The 22433-nt window shown below is 41.8% G+C and overlaps 1 protein-coding gene across 6 annotated transcripts in view; it reads right to left on the bottom strand.

Annotated features, from left to right (window-relative positions):
• LOC127568085 (CMP-N-acetylneuraminate-beta-1,4-galactoside alpha-2,3-sialyltransferase-like) overlaps positions 1–21705 on the bottom strand; it is a 377111-nt gene extending 355406 nt beyond the window's left edge. For all 6 annotated transcript variants that reach the window (XM_052011378.1, XM_052011379.1, XM_052011381.1 and 3 more), the window contains exon 1: positions 21435–21705. The gene's annotated coding sequence lies outside the window, so the exon portion shown is untranslated. The remainder of the gene's footprint in view (positions 1–21434) is intronic.
• Between the last annotated feature and the right edge of the window lie 728 nt (positions 21706–22433).

Raw genomic sequence — 22433 nt, 5'->3', positions numbered from 1 at the left:
TCACTATCTCCAACCTGCATCTACTCATCCTGCCACCCCACCTCTTTTGTCCACCTATCACTGCTCTGCTTTTCCCTCCTATACATTATATTCATCTCAGCAAGTAAATTTGCCCTTTGTCCTTCATAGGATTTTTTTTTAGTTTCAACTTGTATTTATGGCCTTAAGTTCTGAATTCTCCCATGAATAGAAACATTCTTTTCCCAGTCCAACTCATTATTTTGAAGACGACTAATCAGATCACCTCCAAGTCTTCACTTTTCCGGAAGATAAAAGCTACACCAATTTTTCAGATGGCTAAGCTCTCACTTTTTGTAGCTTCCTTCTTTTTTAATCTTTCGGTAAAACAATTTATATCATGCATTAAATAATACATCTTTTCTGCATCCTTATAATTACATACAATCCTTCAAAATAACAGCTGATTGTCCGACAGTAATACTTCTCACCTTCCAGCATGCAAGGAAAGTGGAGAATGAACTTGGTTTTGAGAGTACACCAGAGCTCTGAAGTGTTTGTATCAGAATAAGATGATAATTTTAGGGCTACAATACACAGTCTCGTTCATGATGGATGTAAAGGTGCTAGTTTCAGTCCATCGGAGATTTGATCTGCTCATGGAAACCTCTACAGGCAAAAGTTCAGAACATAACAGCAAAAACAGAACTAGGCTGCTGGCAAGGAGGGAAACAAAGAACAACTGAGCTTCTTCTGAATAAAGATTGTTAAACAGTAGGTGTCATTGAATGACTATCAGGAAGACCTGAACCGGACTGCTTCCCTTGTGATTTTCTCTCAGAAGAGGAGTATCTCAATAGCTGCTTGTACTTAGAGTTTGAAGAGTTGACAAAGACCATCTCTTACTGCTACAAATATAACATGCTATGAAGGATAATGTGTTTAGCAGCTGAGTGTTCTCTAGCCTGCCTCATCTGGGATGGACTGTAATGCTTTTACACAGTAAAACAGATGCTAGGTTATAACAAATCCCCTGACTCCATTCATTTTCCTTCATAAGCTTCATGATACGAGTACATTGAATGCCTGTGGAAAAGAAATACCTAAGTTCCCAGGCTACAAGACTACTAATAGGCAAACTGCTGAAATATTGCATTTAGATCCTAGCAGTTTTCATTCCATTTAATTCTCAAAATCATTTGAAAAAGAACTAGGGGACTAAAGTATGTGCTCTCCAGGAACTGTTAAGTCTGGTCCATAGGTGACTGCATTCCCTGACCACATGGCTGACTTTCAATGCCTCCACACACATTGGAATGTGCAATCAATGAAACCTTATCAGCATCTCTGGTACCCTGGGCACAAGTAAAAAGGATGAAGGGAAAGAGTAGATTCAATTGACAGAACCAGCAGAAAAAATTCACCAGATTACTGAAGAAAATTAAGGAAGGTACATCACTCTATAACGAGAAAATACCTTTTATAACTACTACGTAACGTGATGAATCGCTACTACAGAACTTACTAGAGGGCATTGGTTTAGGTTGAGAGGAGAAAGATTTAAAAAGGGACCTGAGTGGCAACTTTTTCCACGCAGAGGGTGGTGAGTATATGGAATGAGCTGCCAGAGGAAGTGGTTGAGGCAGGTACAATAGTATCATTTAAGAAGAACCTGGATAGATACATGGAGGGGCAGGGCTTAGAGGAATATGGTCGAACACAGAAAATTGGGGCTAGCTGAGTGGGCACTGTGGTCGGCATAGACCCATTGGGCCGATGGGTCTGTATCCATGCTGCATTGCTCTATGACTGACTTTTTCCACACAGTTATTCAAATGAGTACAATGTTGCTAAGGTATTTATTGCTCAAACCTATTTGTCCTTAATAAAATGATTGCAAGCTGCCATGTGAAATGCTGTCCTTCTGGTGAATGTTATTGCTGGATAAGGAGTTCCACGACTTAGAGCCAGCAATGATAAAGGAATATGAATCGACTTAATCAGGATGGTATACAACTTGTAAGGGAACCTGCAGCTGGTGCCCCTCATCTGAGTGGTAGAGTTTAAGCAATGTTGTTGGAGTAATTTTGATGGTTATCTGCAGCACATTTTGTAAGTGGTACATACTGCAGTAATGGTGTGCCTGTGGTGGAGTGAATTAAATGTTCAGACTGATGAATGGGGCACTAAACAAGTGGGCTGATTTTGTAGTGTAGAATAAATGCCTCTTATTCTTTATGAATCATTGTAAAACTGTACTCATAAGGCATGATGGGAAGCTTGGCTAAGCAAGTTAAGATGTAAAGGACTGTGTGGCTATTATGTGAACCATACGTGTGCTGTTTCTTTTAGATGCAACATGGATTGTTGGTTTTGTAGTAACCTTAAGAGGTTCTACAGAACTGAGATGATACAGAAATACCTCTTAAATTAGTATAGCCATCTGAAAATGCAGTAACTATTAATATAATCATTTACTTGCTCATCATTTAGAAACCTTGTCAATGAAGATGTGCCAGACCAAAACTACGATGATTAAGTTGGTGGAGGCAAGAAGGCATGAGCAATTGTGCATGAGATCAGATTTACGAGAAGAACGGGGTAAGAATGGGTGCGAATGTAGCATCAGAAAAGCAAAAACAATTGAATAGAGACTAGGATGTTAGTTTACGTGGTAATCTTTTAACAGAATCAACAAGATGTCGGCTTTATTGTTAAGAAGGTAGAGTATTCCTGGGAGGGAGATGATGACAAACAATGGCTGAACTTCCACAAGATCCTGACTTGGTTGGAGCCAAGTTACTTGTGATCTTCAATGGCTGGGATATTTTTGACCACTAGAGCCAATGAAATCAAGACCATACATACACGAGTTTCCTTTGTCTGAGGATTGAAGCATGAATCTAAGCACATGGAAGAAAGATTCAGAGCCTTAGAGACCTTATGGAAAAGGAAGAAAGAGGAGAACAGACTTATAACAACATCATCTGTGTCAAGGGGCTCCAAAGACCAAGGGCTGTGACATACTCATCAACTATCATCTGTCATTAAGTATAAAAATTTGTGGTTACTAGATTCTACATCTTTTTCACAAACTACTGCCTGCATTTTGTACTGTCCTATTCCAATTTTGCACTTCATCCTGGATGATGTCAAGTTTCTCGAGCGCTGTTAAGAGCTACACTCATCCAGATAAGAGTATTCTGTCACATTCCCAATTCCTGCCTTGTAGATGGAGGAAAGGTTTTGAAGTGTCAGAATGTGAATCACTCACCATAGGACACCCAGCTTCTGATCTGCTTTTGTAGCCACAGTATTTTAAGGGCTGATCTAGTTAACCTTCTGGTAAATGGTGACCTCCCTTCCACCCCATGATGTTAAAAGTGAGGATTCAGTGAAGATATTATTGTGTTTATTTGAAAATGTACACAAAGCACACAGTACTCCATTCAACAACTGGGTTTCTTTTGCTCCTATAAAAGTTTCTATCTACACAGTAGAAGTCTACTGCCAGCATTAACTCCCATTAAGAGATGTTGTCATTAAATGTTCAAGATGCAATCTTAGATACACTGGGAGCATCTGCATTTGATGTTTCACTTTTACAAAACTGAAGCATTCTCCTGTGATCAGGTAGAACAAAACATGGGTGATTGTCATCTTACAACATCATGTGATCAGCCCTGGAATCATGTCTGTGAAATTTTAAACATGACAGTTACTTAGTTGTATGAAACATGAGAACAGAATGAAAGTAGAAGAGCAAGTCAACCTGCAACACACTTGTTAACTCATTTTGTATGGATGTAGTGATATTCTGTTCCGAGATCCACTTCATGGCTTAAGGTGATATTTTGTTGACTCGTCCATAAGGTCTGCAGGTGTAGACAAGGTAACTCTCCAATGTCGACTGTTTAAACTTCCAACTTCAAGTTTGTATCAAGGATAATTTATTATTTTCTATCTGTGCAGAAGATGTCTAGATCTATCTTGAGTTACCCTCGAACATATGATGGCATCCTACACATATCCTTCCTGTGAAGTGATTGTTTTATTATTGTCCCACAAAATAATCTGCCATATTGGAGACAGAGGTCATCATATCAACCTCTGGGTCCCTACTGCAATCAAGAAAATGCTCATTTACAAGTTCACTCTAGGCAACCATCATGGTTGCCACAGTGGCACAGCTAGTACCGCTACTGCGTCATAGCTCCATTGATCCAGTTTCAATCTGATCTTTGTTGCTGTCTGTATGGAGTTTGCACATTGCACATATAGTGAATGCTTGGATTTCTGTGTGCTCTTTTTCTTCCCCGACCCATCCTAACGATATGCAGATTGGTAGGTTAACTGAGCACTACAAATTGCCACGAGTGTGTAGGTGAGTGGTAGAATCTGGGAGAAACTGATGGAAATGTGGAGAGAGTAACTCACAGGGGAAATTAGTGGAGGAATGGGATTGCCCTAAGAACTGGCATAGACTCAATAGGCCAAATGGCCTCCTCCTGTCAGAAGAAAATATAGAAATACCCATCAATTTTAGCCAAGGAAGCACAGCTTCTAAAGGAGTTTAATTAAAAATTAAATTTGCTTCTTTCTGAGAGTAATAGAATATCATTAAAAATGTTCATCCATCAGCTGGCACTCCAAAGAAGACAGTGATATAAACACTGTAACCTTTGGCAATGTAATATATTTATCTACTTCAAAAACTGAAAGCATATTGAAAATGTGAAGAGTAAAAATAATTCATATTCTGCAGCAGATTTTGCTTCATTGTTATTATTGAAAAGGATTGCTTCATTGAATCAAGTTCCATTGGCTCAACTGAACAAAATAATCCCCCTGGAAAGATAACTATTCCCAACACTTTGTCATCTTTCAAATTTGGCCCAATTTTCAGAGAAATATGGACAATGACCTGAGCAGCAGTCCTTGAAAGGTGAATTTTATTAAAAAGAACACTGGTTTACTCCCACCATCAGGGAGACTTCTAGAAAATCTCTTTGTATAAAAAGCACAGCTTTTCATTGTTTAGGAATTAAGCAACTGTCCTCACCGAGTTTCCATGGTAGCAACATTCAGCTTGTTTTTGTAAAAGCTGCAATTCTGGCATCAAATTCTATTTTATTTCAATAAATCAACCAAACTTTCACCTTTGACCTCTTAGATCAAAACAGTGTTGGAAAAGGCCCTTAGCCACTTGACAAAACCATTCTCACTTGCTGCTGTTCCCTGAACACTGGATAGTCAGTTAAAAATTTTAATCACGCACCTCTTTAGCGTAACTGACTGACTTCTTCAGACAAGCCATTTGATTCAACACTGGAACTTGTGGGCAAGTTAGAGTTGGGTTCCAGATTTTTGAAAGTACAACCAAACTTCCTTTCACAACATTTAATTCAATTCAGAGCACGTTTTCATTTGTGTGGACTAACCTTTCTTTGTGCTTCATTCTTGCCAGTGACAGAATGAAATAAACCAGCATTACATCATGTCTTTTCTGTGATTTATCCATCTCTTGTGCAATGCAATTAGTTTCTTATTGATGATCCACTTATGGAAAAGCACAGGGAACAAAACTCTCATCATAAATGTCCTCTTGTTTTAAGTCTTCATACCTTCTCAAATCAATATTAGGTCCTTCAGTTAATTTAGTAATTTGTGCCAATTTGCTTCAATTTGCACAAATAGTATTGGCAGTTAAATGTTTTTGTTGTTTCTTTAATCACCAGCAACATTAATGTCAGTGATGGATATTGAGGCATTGTGTTGGTGCCCCCTATTAGACTGAACTGGAGCTAATTCAATTTTGTTTAGACATTATTTTCTAGTTGAAGAAAGTGGCCTAGAAATTCAATTCCATAACATGTGCATTTTTTTTACGATCTCTACGATTGAATCGTAGCTTAAAAAATCCATTAGAAGTGTGATTGTGAACCTGTTTGCACACATAGCACACGCCCTTCCAACAGTCCATTTGTGCAACATACGCAAAACATGCAGGGGTACATCTGTATTCATGCGGTACCAAATTAGCACCTTCCCTGTAAAACTGATACTCAATGTGGGGCATGCACAAGGAAGCTGATGTGAAAATCAGGTCAAAGCCAGCCCCTGCACTGTGATAAATTTATTGGCAAGTCATAGGGCTGAGCTTGGTGTTAAAGGTGTAATAAAACCTGTGGCAGGAAGTCTAGGAATCACTTCTGCTGAACTAAATTTAGGTTGCATTTTGGAGAAATTTGGGAACCTTGTGCACCCAATGGACCAAATGTGGGCGCTGTGGAAACTCAGATTTTCCAGAACCATGGGCTTCCTGAAAGGACTCATAGGGAGCATTCAGATGCTGCTACATGAACCCAGAATTCTTCATGAACTACAAAGGCCTGAACAACCACGTTTTATTTACTATGACACAGGAGGCCATTTGGCCTATCAGATCTTTGCCAGCTTCCAGCAGAACATCCCATCCTATCAGTCCCTTTTCACCTCCCTAGAATAATCCCTGTTCCCCTGTACTTCATCTTCTCTCACATATTCATCTCCTTTTGGATTACTTTACCACTTACTCACACTTAAAGGGGTAATTTACAGTAGCCAATTAACCTACCAGCATAGCTTTGGAATGTGGGAGGAAACCAGAGGAAATCAATGTGTTGACAGGGAGAATGTATAAATAGTACTTGAGGTCAGGACTGAACCCAGATCCCTGGCACTGTGAGGCAGCAGCACTCTGTCCACCAGAATTCACCCATGTCAAATGGATAGAAGGCTCTTGGAATGCAAAGGCTATTTCCTCTATCTTCTCATTCCAGTCCTGCTTATGCAGAATGTGATTATAACCACTTCATGGAGAGTGGCACAAGAACTCAAAATCTGATGCCTGCACCACCCTGGGGTGCATTGCAGTAATCTCCAGAGAGTGTTGCTGTGCAATCCCTAGTTTGGCATTTCTAAGCACTCATCCCTAGTACGGCAACAGCGGGAGGAGGGAGGGAGGATGATGACAGGAGAAGCATATAGCAAAGTGGAGGGACCCTCCTTTGAATACTGTCAGAGTATGCCTTACGACCATGAGGCTCAACCTCTCACATAAGAATTCCATGTTACTAGTTCACAGGAGAAACAGAAAACAATGCAATAAGAATTCCAACATTTACACTTGGAATACATGGCAAAGTATCATCTCCACATATTAATCATTGGCATTGAGTCAAAGTCTCACTACTTCCCCTTGACATTCACCTCCATTATCAATTCCCACACCAGGAACATTCTAGGAATCACCACTATCCAAAATGTTACCTGGATAGGTAATTAGTTACTGTGGCTGGCATAGTGCGTTGGGGGTGCTTTCACAACTGTATGTTATTGTCCTTACTTTGTGAATCCATTCCACTAACTGCAAGTCAGGGATAGAAGTTCTCTACATCTCCAAGGATACTAAGAAATGCTCTTTACTTGCCTTTGTGACTGCAAGAAATCTTGCTGTATTGCTATCCCAGTTAACCACACTGATCTTTCATGGAAGGCTAATGTTTTGTCAAGACCTACAAAACAAGCCAATTTTAATTGAGACAGCAACTCAAACCTTTCTCTCCATCACAGGAAGAAATCTCCACATCCAGAAAGACAACTAAAACCATCATTTGGGTACTTCTGCAAAGTCAAATCCAAGTTATAGAATATCTTCACTAAGAATATAGTTTCCCTTTCCTCTGTGTTTACACTAAATTACTTCATTGCCCAGGACCAGCCAAAAATGCTTCAGTCCTCAATGAGGAGGAAATACTGATTGTGGAAATTCTATAGATAAACTTTATAAATTTATCTCTTCCTTTGCCCTTGATATGATTATTGTCCCTTTGAAATTGGATTAATTAAAAAAAATCTAACCACAGTTTTCAAAGGTCTCAGCAATTTCTTCACAAGTCTGATATTCCTCCTCTCTTCTGCTGTTTGATGATTTATAAAATGCCCAAAGTACTGGTGTAGTAATTCTTTTATTATGTCATACCTCCAATCAAATAGAATTCATCTTGGGCTCTTCACTATTTCTGGTCTCATCCTTTGTTCTGGTGCAGTAACTTCTTCCTTTATCACAAACAGATCCCAAACTTCACAATTTGCACTTCTCTTCCCTGTTGCCAATTAAATAAGTATTTACAGTTCTCACCTAGTCTGTATATATTGTACAGTGTCCAATTCTGCTATCTCAGCTACAGACAACCTGTAGGAAACTTACTGGAAGGCTAAAATACAGAAGTAACAACAAAAACACAGCTTCTGGCTACAAACAATGGCTGCACAGATTTAATGATGAATTTGACATTTATTATGCACATTTGATTACCACATTTTGCTGGATATTCTGATAAGCTTTCAGTTGACTGTTTTTCATTGCTGTAAAGGTCATGCAGAGGAAACCAAGATTTTGAAATTCTCCAGAGTAGCAGAACGCATTGGGCATGTGCGACAAGGGAAGGAGCAACTGTTTGATGGATGATTTGCTATTCCATGCAGCTGGTAGCCTTTTCAACACAGAGTCAATCATGGGCTCACATCCCCATTACTAAGACCCAAGCACACAATCCTTGCCAACACTCCCACGCAGTACTGGGGAAATGGTGCATCATTGGAAGTGCTATGCCTCGATTACCCTCACAGATGGGCATAAAAGCTCCTGCGGCAGTATTCTGAAGAGCAGGCTGCCCTCAGTAAACATCAGTAAAATGGAGGGTTTCATCATTATCAAATTGTTGCTTGTGAAGTAAGCTGCCTGCAAACTTCTGAATTTCCTTCATTACACCAGTTGTCACACTTGAAAAGGGCTTCATTAGGTCTTAAAGGGGAGAAGAAGGTGCAATGTAAATGCAGGTTCTTCTTGAATCTTCGCCTCCCGTCATTTCTAATCTCTGAAAAAAAAATTTCTGCTGATCATAAGCCCTTCCCTTCTGCTGGCCTTCAACTTTGAAGGCCATCAGGAGATAAGGGAAGCAATTTGAAAGTTTCTTTTTAAAATATGACTTAAGAAAAGAAGTCACTACTTATCAGTTATTTTGCAGTTCCAGCAGCCAGAGCAGAGGAGAGGAGCCAGCAGATTTTTTTAAAAAAGTTGTTTCTGATTGGCTAAATGTGTGGCAGCTCAGCCAATAAAAGGCCGGTAGTGTAAAGCAGAGTAGTCATTTTGGAGCAGCCATTGGTATTGGTTTATTATTGTCACTTGTACCGAGGTACAGTGAAAAACTTGTCTTGCATTCCATTCATACAGATCAATTCATTACACAGTGCATTGAGGTAGTACAGGGTAAAAACAATAGAAGAATACAGAGTAAAGTGTCACAACTACAGAGTGCAGTGCAGGTGGGCAATAGGCTGCAAGGTCACAACAAGGTAGATCGTGAAATCAAGAATCCATCTCATCGTATAAGGGAACTGTTCAATAGTCTTATCACAGTGGGATAGAAGCAGTCCTTGAGCCTCGTGGTATGTGCCCTCAGGCTCCTGAATCTTCTGCCTGATGGGAGAGGGGAGAAGAGGGAATGACCCAGGTGGGTGGGGGCTTTGATTATGCTGGCTGCTTCACCAAGGCAGCGAGAGGTATAGACAGAGTCCATGGAGGGAGGCTTTGGCTCAAGAGGCTCAGGTGTGAAGAGGTGGAGCCTAAGATGAGGTTCTGTTAAGTTCTCTTTCTTTCTTTATTATTGCACAGGTGGAGCAGTGGGAATGACACCCAGTGGTGTGCTCCTCTTGCATGATGTGGGAAGTCAGGGAGACCTCCAGTGTCCCTGATGACTACATCTCTGAGAACTGCATCTGGCTGCAGCTCCTTACAGACCGTATTAGGAACTGAAGCTGGATCATTCAGGAGACTGAGGGGGTGATAGACTGGAGTTACAGGAGGCAGTCACACCAAAGTTGCAGGAGGCAAGTAGCTGGGTGACTGTTAGGAGAGAGAAAGGAAATAGGCTATCAGTGCAGGGTACCCCTGTGGCCATTCTCCTCAATAACAAGTATATCGTTTTAGATGCTTTTTTTGGGGGGGGGGGGGCAGGCGGGTGGGAATGATGTACCAGGGAAAAGCCACAGTGGCCAGGTCTCAGCACTGAGTCTGGCTCAGAAGGGAAGGGGGGGGGGGGGGGGGGTAAAGAGGCAAGTGGTAGTCATAGGGGATTCATTGGTTAGGGGTGCAGACCGGAGGTTCTGTGGTCGAGAACGAGACTCTCAGAGGGTTCGTTGCCTCCCAGGTGCCAGGGTCAGAGATGTCTTGGATCAAGTCCACAACATTCTTAAGGGGGAGGATGAGCAGCCAGAGGTTGTGGTACATGTTGGTACCAATGACATCAGCAGGAAAAGTGACAAGATCCTGCAAAGTGAATTCAGGGAGTTAGATGCTAAGTAAAAGACAGGACCTCCAGGTTGGTGATCTCAGGATTGTTACTTGTGCCATGTGCTACTCAGGCAAGAAATAGGAAGATAGTGCAGGTTAACACGTGGCTAAGCAGATGGTGCAGGAGGGAGGGCTTCAGATTTTTAGATCATTGGGCTCTCTTCCAGGGCAGGTGGGATCTGTACAAACAGGATAGTATGCACCTGAACTGGAGGGGGATCCAATATCCTTGCAGGAAAGGATGTTAGTGCTGCTCAGGGGGGGGGGGGGGGGGGGGGGGGGGGGCGCGGGGGAGTGCGGTGGTTAGTGTTTAAACTAGATTTGCAAGGGAGTGGGAAGCAGAGTGGCAGGACCGCAGGTGGAGAGGCTGTGGGGAAAGGAGATGTCAAGACTACAAGCAAAGATGGAAACCGAAAGGTTGAGCGTGGTGGGACTAATGCTCTGAGTTGCATCTATTTCAACACAAGAACCTAGAGCATGGATCGGCACGAGGAATTATGAAGTTGTAGCTAGTGAAACTTGGTTGCAGGAGGGGCAGAACTGGCAGCTTAACGTTCCGGGGTTCCATTGTTTTAAACATTATAGAGGGCTCGAGGACTGGATGGCTCGACTACCGAGGAAATTTGGGTGAAACTGAGGAATAAAAAAGGGACCACAACATTAATGGGACTATATTATAGACCTCCCAATAGTCAGCAGGATTTAGAGGAGCAAATTTGGAGAGAGATAGCAGGCGGTTGCAGAAAATGAGGTTGTGATAGTAGGTGATTTTAACTTTCCTCATTGACTAGAGCTCCCATATTGTAAAAGGACAGGATGGGATAGAGTTTGTCAAATGTGTTCAGGAAAGTTTCCTTAATCAATATGTAGAAGTCCCAACTAGAAAGAATGTGATACTGGACCTCCTTAGGGAATGAGGCAAGGCAGGTGACAGGAGTGAATGTAGGGGAACACTTTGGATCTAGTGATCATAATTCCATCAGTTTCAAGATAATTATGATAAAGGACAGGACTGGTCCTAGGGTTAAGATTCTAAACTGGAGGAAGCCCAATTTTGATGACATCAGAAGGGATCTGGCAGACGTGGATTGGGATAAGTTGTTTTCCGGTAAAGAGATGCTTGGTAAGTGGGAGGCCTTCAAGAGTGAAATATTGAGAGTACAGAATTTGTATGTTCCTGTTAGGATAAAAGGCAAAGCTAACAGGTTTAGGGAACCTTGGTTATCGAGGGACATTGAGGCCCTGGTAAAGAAAACGGAGGTGCATATCAGGGATAGGCAGTTAGGATCAAATGAGGCACTTGAGGAGTATATGAAATCAGGAGGGCTAAAAGAGGACACGAGGTTGCTCTGGCAGACAAGGTGAAAGGGAATCTAAAGGGTTTCTATAGCTATATTAAGAGCAAAAGGATAGCAAGGGACAAAATTGGTCCTCTTGAAGATCACAGTGGTCATCTATGCGTGGAGCCAAAAAGAGATGGGGGAGATTTTAAATGGATTTTTTGCATCTGTGCTTACTCGGGAGACAGACAGAGTCTATAGAACTGAGGAAAAAAGTAGTGAGGTCATGGACAACAGCTGGATGACAGAAGAGGAGGTGCTTGCTGTCTTGAGGCAAATTAGAGTGCATAAATCCCCAAGGGCTGACAAGGGGTCCCCTCAGACCTTGTGGAAGACTAGTGCAGAAATTGCAGGGGCCTTGGCAGAGATATTTAAAAGCCCTCAGCCATGGGTGAGGTGCCGGAGGATTGGAGAATAGCTAATGTTCCAATGTTTAAGAAAAGCTCTAAGAGTAAGTCAGGAAGTTATAGGCCAGTGATCCTGACCTCAGACATGGGTAAATTATTAGAATGTATTCTGAAGGACAGGATATACAAGTATTTGGATACACAGGGCCTGATGAGGGATAGTCAACATGGCTTTGTGCGTGGCAGGTCACATCTAACCAATCTTATTGAGTTTTTTGAGGAGGTTACCAGGAAGGTTGACGAAGGGAAGGTGATGGACGTTGTCTACATGGACTTCAGCAATGCCTTTGACAAAGTCCCGATTGGGAGGCTGCTCCAGAAGGTTAAGCCACTTAGCATTCAGAATGAAGTAGTCAATTGGATTCAATGCTGGCTTAGTGGGATGGTCGTCTCTCTGACTGGAGGCCTGTGACTAGTGACTAATGGTGTGCTGCAGGGATCGGTGCTGGGTCTGTTGTTGTTTATCTTATATAGTAATGACTTAGATGACAATGTGGTGAATTAGATCGGCAAATTTGCAGATGACACCAAGATTGGGGGCGTAGTAGACAGCAAGGAAGGCTGTCACAGCTTGCAAAGTGATCTGGACTAGCTGGGAAAATGGGCTGAAAGATGGCAGATGGAATTTAATGCAGACAAGTGCAAGGTGATGCACTTTAAGAGGACAAACCAGGGTAAGACTTACACAGTGAATGGTAGGGCACTGAGGTGTGTGGTAGAACAAAGGGACCTGGGAATACAGCTCCATAATTCCTTGAAAGTGGCATCACAGGTAGATAGGGTGGTAAAGAGAGCTTTTGGGACATTGGCCTTCATAAATCAGGGCTCTGAGTACAGGAATTGGGATGTTATGTTAAGTTATACAAGTTGTTGGCGAGGCCAAATTTAGAGTATTGTGTGCAGTTCTGGTCACCTACCTACAGGAAAGGTGTCAATAAGCTTGAAAGAGTGCAGAGAAAATTTACACAGATGTTGCTGAGACCCGAGGACCTGAGTTACAGGGATAGGTTGAATAGGTTAGGACTTTATTCCCTGGAGCACAGGAGAATGAGGGGAGATCTTGCAGGGGTATGCAAAATTATGAGTATAGATAGGATGAATGCATGCAGGCTTTTTCCCCTCAGGTTGGGCGAGACTTGAACTAGAGGTTATAGGTTTAGAGTGAAAGGTGAAATATTAAAGAGGAATGAGGGGAGCTTTTTCACTCAGAGGGTGGTGCAAGTGTGGAATGAACTGGCAGCGGAAGTGGTAGATGCAGGTCCAATTGTATCATTTAAGAGAAGTTTGGACAGGTACATGAATGAGTTATGGCAGGCTGTGGTAGATGGGACTAGGCAGAAATCCATGCCGGCATGGACTAGGTGGGCTGAAGGACCTGTTTCTGTGCTGTAGTACTCTATTTCCCTGATCGTGACCACAAAGCAGTAAAAGTTACTGAATTCCAACAACATATGTAGCAGATATAAAACAGCAGAAATTGCCAATATTTGTTGAACTTGGTCTCAAAACCCTGGCCTTTTCATCTGATCACTAAGTAAGCAGAAATCTCTCTTCAGTAAAGAATCTCAGTGATGAAGGAAAGAAAAAATTCTGTGCACACAGAATGAGATAGTTCAAAGGGAGTGGATACGGTAGTGATAGGGGATTCAATAGCCGGGGGGGGGGGGGGTACAGAAAATTCTGTGAACGTTAAAGAGACGCCCGGACGGTACGTTGCCTCCCAGGTGCCAGGATCAGGGACATCTCTCATCAGGTCCACAGCATTCTGAAGGGGGAGGGCAAACAGCCAGAGGTCATGGTACATATTAGTACCAACGACATAGGTAGGGAAAAAGAAGTCCTGAAGAGAGAATATAGGGAGTTGGGTAGGAAGCTGAAAAGCAGGACCTCAAGGGTAGTAATCTCCAGATTGCTGCCTGTACCATGCATCAGTTAGGGTAAGAATAGGTTGACTTGGCAGATGAATGCAAGGCTGAGGAGTTGGTACAGGGGTCAGGGTTTCAGATTTGTTGATCATTGGGATCTCTTCTGGGTAAGGTACAACTTGTACAAAAGGGAAAGGTTACACCTGAACTGGAGGGGGACCAATATTCTTGCGGGTAGGTTTGCTAGAGCTGTTGGGGTGGGTTTAAACTAGTTTGGCAAGGGGATGGGAACTAGAGTGATAGATCAGAGGTTGGTGCATTTAGTGTACAAGTAGATGCAGCGTGTAGAAAGACTGTGAGGAAGGATAAGTAATTGAAAGGGCTAAATTGCAGTCAGTTGGATGGGCTGAAGTGTGTCTACTTTAATGCAAGAAGTATCAGGAACAAGGGTGATGACTTAAAGCATGAGTAAGTACATGGAACTATGACATGGTAGCCATTACAGAGACTTGGCAGCCATTACAGAGACTTGGCTGTCACAAGGGGAGGAACGGCAGCTGGATATTCCAGGGTTTAGATATTTCAAAAGGGACAGGGACGGAGGTAAAAGAGGTGGGGGAGTGGCTTTGCTGATCAGGGACAGTGTCACAGCTGTAGAAAAGGAGGACATCTTGCCAGGATCATCTACTGAGTCAGTGTGGGTGGTAGTCAGAAACAGGAAGGGAGCAATCACTCTACTGGGAGTATTCTACAGACCCCCCAAATAGAAGCAGAGACACTGAGGCGCAGATTGAGAGGCAAATTTTGGAAAGGTGCAAAAATAACAGTTATTGACGTGGGTGATTTCAACTTCCCTAATATTGATTGGCACCTCCTTAGTATAAAGGGAATAGAAGGGGCAGAGTTTGTTAGGTGTGTCCAGGATGGATTCCTGACAGTATGTGGACAGGCCGACTAGAGGAGAGGCTGTACTGGACCTGGTACTAGGCAATGAGCCTGATCAGGTTTCAGATCTCTCGGTAGGAGAGCATTTTGGAGACAGTGACCATAACTCCTTGACCTTTACCACAGCCTTGTAGAGCAATAGGCGCAGATATGGGAAAGTATTTAACTGGGAAAGGGGGAATTATGATGCTACTAGGCAGGAACTTGGGAGCATAAATTGGGAACAGATGTTCTTGGGGAAGTGCACAGCAGAAATGTGGAGTTTGTTTAAGGAATACTTATAGGTTTGTCCCATTGAGGCAGGGTAAGGATGGTAGAGTGAAGGAACCATGGTTGACGAGACATGGAATATCTTGTCAAGAGGAAGAAAAAAGCTTGCCTAAGATTTATAAAGCATGGATCAGACAGGGCTCTGGAGAGATACAAGGTAGCCAGAGTGGATTTAGGAGAGCTAGAAGGGGACATGAGAAGGCCTTGGCGAGTAGGATTAAGGAAAACCCCAAGGCGTTCTACACGTACATAAGTAGGAGGATGACTAGACTGAGGGTAGGACTGATTAGGGGTAAAAGAGGAAACGTGCCTGGAGTCAGAAGAGGCAGGGGAGGTCCTTAATGAATACTTTGTTTCAGTATTCACCAGTAAGAGAGACCTTGACGTTTGTGAGGATGACGTACAACAGGCTGATACACTAGGGCATGTCAAGGTGAGGAAAGAGGATGTGCTGGAACATTTGAAAAACATTTAGATAAGTCACCAGGGCCGGACGGGATATATCCAAGATTATTAAGGGAAGTGAGGGAAGAGATCGCTGCAACTTTGATGGTGATCTTTGCGTCCTCACTGGCCACAGGAGTAGTGCCAGATGATTGGAGGGTGGCAAATGTTGTTCTTTTGTTTAAGAAAGGGATAACCCTGGGAATTACAGGCCAGTGAATCTTACTTTAGTGGTGGGCAAATTACTTAAGATTCTTAGAGACAGGATTCATGGGTATTTGGAGAAGCATAGGCTGACTAGGGACAGTCAGCATGGCTTTGAGAGGGGCAGGTCACACCTCACGAGCCTGATTGAATTCTTTGAGGATGTGACAAAGCACATTGATGAAGGTAGAGCAGTGAATATGGTGTACATGGATTTTAGTGAGGCTTTTGATAAGGTTCCTCATGGAAGGGTCATTCAGAAAGTCAGGAGGCATGGGATCCAGGGAAACTTGGCTGTGTGGATTCAGAATTGGCTCACCTATAGAGGACAGAAGGTGGTGGTAGATGGGGCGTATTCTGCCTGGAGATCGGTGACCAGTGGTGTTCCGCAGGGATCTGTTCTGGGGCCCCTGCTCTTTGTGATTTTTATAAACGATGTGGAAGGGTGGGTTAGTAAGTTTGCTGATGATACAAAGGTTGGTGGTGTTGTGAACAGTGTAGAAGGTTGCTGTAGATTACAACAGGATATTGATAGAATGCAGACCTGGGCTGAGAAGCGGCAGATGGAGTTCAACCCGAAAAAGTGTGAAGTGATACACTTCGGGAGACAAATTCGAAGGCAGAATACAAGGTTAATGGCAGGACTCTTAGCAGTGGGGAGGAACAGAGGGATCTTGGGGTCCATGTCCATAGATAACTCAAGGATGCTGTGCAGGTCGATTGGGTTGTCAAGGCAGCGTATGGTGTGTTGGCCTTCATTAGTCGGGGTATGGAGTTCAAGAGCGACGAGGTAATGTTGCAGCTCTATAGAACTCTGGTTAGACCACACCTCGAGTATTGTGTTCAGTTCTGGTCACCTCATTATAGGAAGGATGTGGAAGCTTTAGAAAGGGTGCAGAGGAGATTTACCAGGATGCTGCCTGGATTGAAAAGCAGGTCTTATGAGGATAGGTTGAGTGAGCTAGGGCTTTTCTCTTTGGAGAGAAGGAGGATGAGAGGTGACTTGATAGAGGTGTACAAGATGATAAGAGGCATAAATTGAGTGGACAGTCAGAGACTTTTTCCCAGGGCAAAAATGGCTAACACAAGGGGCATAATTTTTTTTCTTTTTTGTTTTACACAGAGCGTGGTGGGTGCATGGAACTCACTGCCTGCAGAGGTTTTGGGGGCAGATACATTATGGACATTTAAGAGACTCTTAGATAGCCACACAAATGATAGAGAAATGGAGGGCTATGTGGGAGGGAAGGGTTAGATGGATCTTGGAGCAGGATAAAATGTCAGCACAACATCATGGGCCAAAGGGACTGTACTGTGCTGTAATGTTTGATGTTATATCCTTTTTTCCCTCAGTTACATGGAATCATATCACACAGGAGGCCTGTGCCCGTTTGAAAAAGCTATCCAATTAGAGCCACATGACTACCCTTTCCCCATTGCTTTCCACATTTTCCTTTAAGTATCCAATCTTGTTTTAAGGTTACTATTAACATCTTTCCATCATCTTTTCAAGCAGAGTGTTACAGCTCATAACAATGTGTGGTACAAAATAAATTCTCCCAATCTCTCACCTTGTTCTTTTGCCAATTATCTTAAACCTGTGCCCAATGATAATCAACCAACTTCAGTTTGCCTACTCTGTCCAAATACAATAACAACTTTGCACACCTCCACTGAATTACATCCTAATCTTCACTGCCCCAAAAGAACAATAATGCAGTCTCCCTTTAGCCGCATCTTATAACTGAAGTCTCCCTTCCTTGGTTCAATTCTAGTAAATTTCCTCTGCACTCTCTCACCAAAGCTCATCTAAATAACAACTTAAATTGATGAAAAAGTTCCTCTGATTCCTCAGCCAGGCCTAGAATTTGTTCAGCAATGAATACAGACATTGAGGAGATACTGCATCATTTTTCTGCGAGGATCCCATGTTCTGGTATTCTACCACAAGGCCCAAGGGACTGTGTGCAGTGGTATAGGCTTTACATGTGGAAATATGCACAAAGACCTTTTCTCCATGATCTTCCATCAATGTAGATAAGCAGGTTGGGGAGAATATCACAGGAGCTGTGGACATGAACGGGCACCTGAAGTGATGATCAAGGAGGGCAGCAAAGATGTTGAAATGGGGCTAGCAAACAAACCAGGGGATGTGGTGCCAAATTTGGTAGTGGAAGTACAAGGAGCCACAATTAATATATAATAAATTCTCCAAGACAGTGGAAAACTATATTTATGAGGGGAAATTTGACATACACAGAGAAAATGGCTATTGAGACAAAGGTAGTCAATCGGCCATCTAATTTTTACAAAATGAAACAACTATGACCTTGAAATTCTAATGGGTAGCACATCCTTTTTGTTATGGAAATAGTCTCAGAATCTCAATTTTCTCCCCATATCTGCACTGTCCCTCCGCAGCAGCATCCTGGTGAATATTTTATTACATACAAGCTGTGTCTTTAAAATCCTTTCTATTAATGAATAGTCTTAAATTACACACTGTAAACTTAACTGTCATCTAATTAATGATTTTCTTCCCCCTCCCATAAATACACCTTCTTTTATCCTAGCAAGTAGAAGAAAATATCAGCACAATATACAAAAAGTCTAAAAATTAATTGGAAACTGTATTAAATAAAGGTTTCTATGCTTCCCAATATCAACCAAACTGTGAAAATTAAATGTTAGAATTTCTGAACATTGCACTGAATTGATAAGCAAACCAAGTCCAATAACATTGGTGAGTGTATTAGAATAATGAGGTTTGTAACATTGGCTTCAATTAACTTTCCATTGGTGAGTACGATTGGAGTTGTTCTTGGATTAACCCACAATATTTCATGTACACTAAAAATGCTTAAACCAAACTTGGAAAAATGAAAACAGCACTAATGAGATCTTGACGGAGAAGTGTACCATCGGTGTCAGTGCAGATGTTTTGCTGCTGGAATTAAATCCAGGTCTCTGCAGCTGCTGGTTATTCCAATATAGCTTTCCATGATTTACACAGCTGACAAAAGAGCAAGTGAAGAACTCTTACAGGATGATGTGATATATTTTCTATCGCTCATCTTTCCCCCATAAATTGACACCCAACTGTCCATTACAATACAAGAGTACTTTTGGAGGATTATCTTAAGGTATAAATGGGTTTCCTCCAGGTGCTCCAGTTTCCTCCCACATTCCAAAGATGTACAGGTCAGTAGGTTAACATGGGTGTAATTGGGCAGCACAGGCTCATTGGGCTGGAACAGCCTGTTACCGTGCTATATAAATTTTTTAAAAAACATGGTCTAGATATCAGTCATGCTGTACTCAAGCATTATTCAAAGTGTGGAATTACTGGTTAAAGTTTTCTGCACATTTTATCCAATGCTTCTGTGTTATCTGGTTACATATAAATTGTGGGAGCCATCTTTTCTAATTTACTGCTTGATCATTTAATAAGCAAACTTGTCTGACTTCCACTGCTTTATCTTTATTACCAAGTCACAAGAGAATCTCGTTTGTCAATCTAAAGTTTGCAACGAATTCAATCTAAAAGACAGAATGCTGATGCTCTATGATGTTTTGTTGTAAAACAGTGTAACACAAAATAAAACAGAAAATGCTGGAAACACTCAGCAGGTCAGGCTGCATCTGTGGCTGATGGTTGGTAGGTTTCCCGAGGATAAATGTACAAATTGTTATGCGCTGCATTAAACATTCAAAGGACTGAATATTTTTTCTACATTTAATTTGGTTGATTTTGCATGTGGTGGATTTCTGTGAGCAATATCGCTGACATTTTCTTATTTTACTCACCTGAGATAGCTTCAGAATAAAATTACAATTGCATTGCAGATAAACTATCTGTATGTTTGTAATTCTTTGGAAGTCAGAGTTTGGAAAAGAAAATTAGTAAAATGGAGTATGATTTTTCAGTGCTCAGACTTGATTGCTCAAGTCCGACGTCTGAGCAAGCATGAAATGGGAGAAGGTTGTTTCAGCACATTTCTTTCTTACTCTCTGGAGGGTATACGTTTAAGAAAACAGCGCACACTCCCCTTGAATCAATACCTAAATCAATCTGCATTATTCTCTCCCTGTATACTCATTTATCTCTCATCAATTCTGTCTGTTCCTTCAAGTAACCCCTTTGGGTTTCCAGTTACACCAGTTCAAAAAAAAGTATACTCTTATTTGCCATGTTTTAGGGACATGTCATACATCTTTGGAGAGATGATTCAAAATGGGGTGGTTAGGATCCTATCTCAGGGTAATGGAAACAAGGATGCTTTGCTTGCCATCTCCTTAGACCACATGGAATAGATCCAAGCACTGGCATAAATGGGGTTTGAAAAATGATCACTGTTGTTGAAAATAATCTCTGGATCTACCAGAGCATAAATTGCAATACCATATTCATCACATTAATTGATTAGCAACTTGCATTAATTGAATACAATGGTCCAATTCCAAAGAATTACAAACATACAGATAGTTTATCTGCAATGCAATTATAACTTTATTCTTAATCTATCTCAGATGATTAAAATAAGAAAATGTCAGCGATATTGCTCACAGAAATCCACCACCTGCAAAATCAACCAAATTAAACGTAGAAAAAAATATTCAGTCCTTTGAATGTTTAATGCAGCACATAACAATCTTTACATTTATACTCGGGAAACCTTCTACCAACCATCAACACGAGTGACTTATCCAACCCCAGCAGGGTCAGGCATCTGAATAACTTAAATAATGTTGTTCAGACTGCGGAGGACTTCAAGGGCAGTTATATCTGTAGCCACTGTGATGCCTTACCTTCTTGGCCTTGGTTTAATGTACCATCGAAAAAAAATGCAGATGCTGGAAATTTGAAATAAAAACAGAAAATGTTGTTTGACCTGCTGAGTGTTCCCAGCATCTTCTATTTCATATACTGTTCATCACCTTGCACAACGTGTAAGGCTGGGAAATGTTTAACGGCCATTTTTATTAGCCATGAAATTGATGCAAGGAACACCTCAAAAGGTTAAGCACAAAATCGTGGGCCGAAGGGCCCATACTGTGCTGTACTGTTCCAAAATTATCACGTACGTTATATTTGTAGATTCATGCATGAATTTTCACATCCATATTTGGGGAATTAAGGAACAAAAACCACCAAGTTCAAGATCAAATCTCAATTGAAATTGCTTATTAACCCTTTAAGTACTTCACTTATTTCCCCTTTTCACCACTTGTATCTCTACAACACATGACATCTTAAAACCAGGATCCACGTATTCCAAATATTGACTGTCTACAGACAACATAGTGAGCAAACAACGCCGCAAGTTCACAGGAACTTTTTCTGTACGGTTGTGACTGTCGACAGGCATTTTGCATACAAATGTGTTCCCCCAGACAGAGACTCCCGTAGGAAAAAAATAGACAGCACGTCATCTGTCCCCCCATTCCCTGTCTCCGGGCTGTGCGACTGTCTCAAGATTTATCACAACTCCATTACTCAGCCCTGAGGAGTTAACGTAATCCCAGCTCCTTGGATCAACGTTTCTCTCTCCCTCCCCGTGGGTGCAAAACAAGGACAAAAGGACAAGGTGCTTGAAGTACTCACATCTGCCTCACACTCCACAGCCCCGATACGAAGCTCCTCAAAGAGACTGCAGACAAATTCCAGGTAAAACAGCGCCGAAATCATCTCCGTCCTGCTGCCTCATATTATCTCTGGTTGTGGAGAGACGCATGCGCACTGATGCTCCTTCCCAAGTCTTTCTGTCCCAGCAAATGAGCAAGTCGCCCTTTTTCTTCTGTTGCCAGTTCCAATCCAAAAAAAAAACCCAGCCAGTAGCTTGGTTACGAAGCTCCTCTTCATCTGTACATGCAGGAACAGCCCGCCCCCTCTGCAGTCAAAGCATTCACAGTGCACTGATACAAAGAACACTACAGCGCCGAAGCCAGGCAAGGCAAGGAAAGAGACAGCGCTCTCCCTGTTACTGCAATCAAGCCACTGAACAGCTAAGAGTGACTGAACGCACATAAACTTCACCAGTGCTGCTGACCTCCTCGCCTGTTCCCACAATGGAGCGTGGGGAATACAAATAGCAGTTCACTATGGTTACTCTTTTTTTCTTGCCACAATCCACACGTTTTCGTGGTGTTCCTTACTTTTTGGTAACTCACTCTCCACTCGGTATCTTCCTCCCAAAATGTCCAAATTTCTACGTAGAAATATTATTTATCCCTCCACGTGAACAAGATAAAGAAATGAAACTAAAGAGAGAAAATACAAAGGTTCAGAGCAGGATCTTGGTAGTTTTTCAATTCATGCTGTTTTCTTTAATCCAATTATTCTGCCCTTTTTTTCACATGTTTCAGTAATCTTCCTTTTTACAATTCTTACGTAATTCTATTTTAAGTTATGTTCTGGACTTTGGCTCTTACTGCAAAGCACTTCATGTTATTTGTAACATTTCTATATGAAAATATTTCTTCTAATTTTCCCCTGGTAACTTCCTCAGAAATATTAGAAGCTTTGAAAATCTCCATTGGATTCCCCCATCACTTTTCCCTTTTACTGTGAAAACAAAAGAGTTCAGATCATTTTTCCCCCCTT

The sequence above is a fragment of the Pristis pectinata genome, chromosome 3 (genome assembly GCF_009764475.1).
Source record: "Pristis pectinata isolate sPriPec2 chromosome 3, sPriPec2.1.pri, whole genome shotgun sequence".
Taxonomy (NCBI): Eukaryota; Metazoa; Chordata; class Chondrichthyes; order Rhinopristiformes; family Pristidae; genus Pristis; species Pristis pectinata.
Note: the sequence above shows the minus strand (reverse complement) of the source record. Positions and strands in the feature narration are given on the sequence as shown.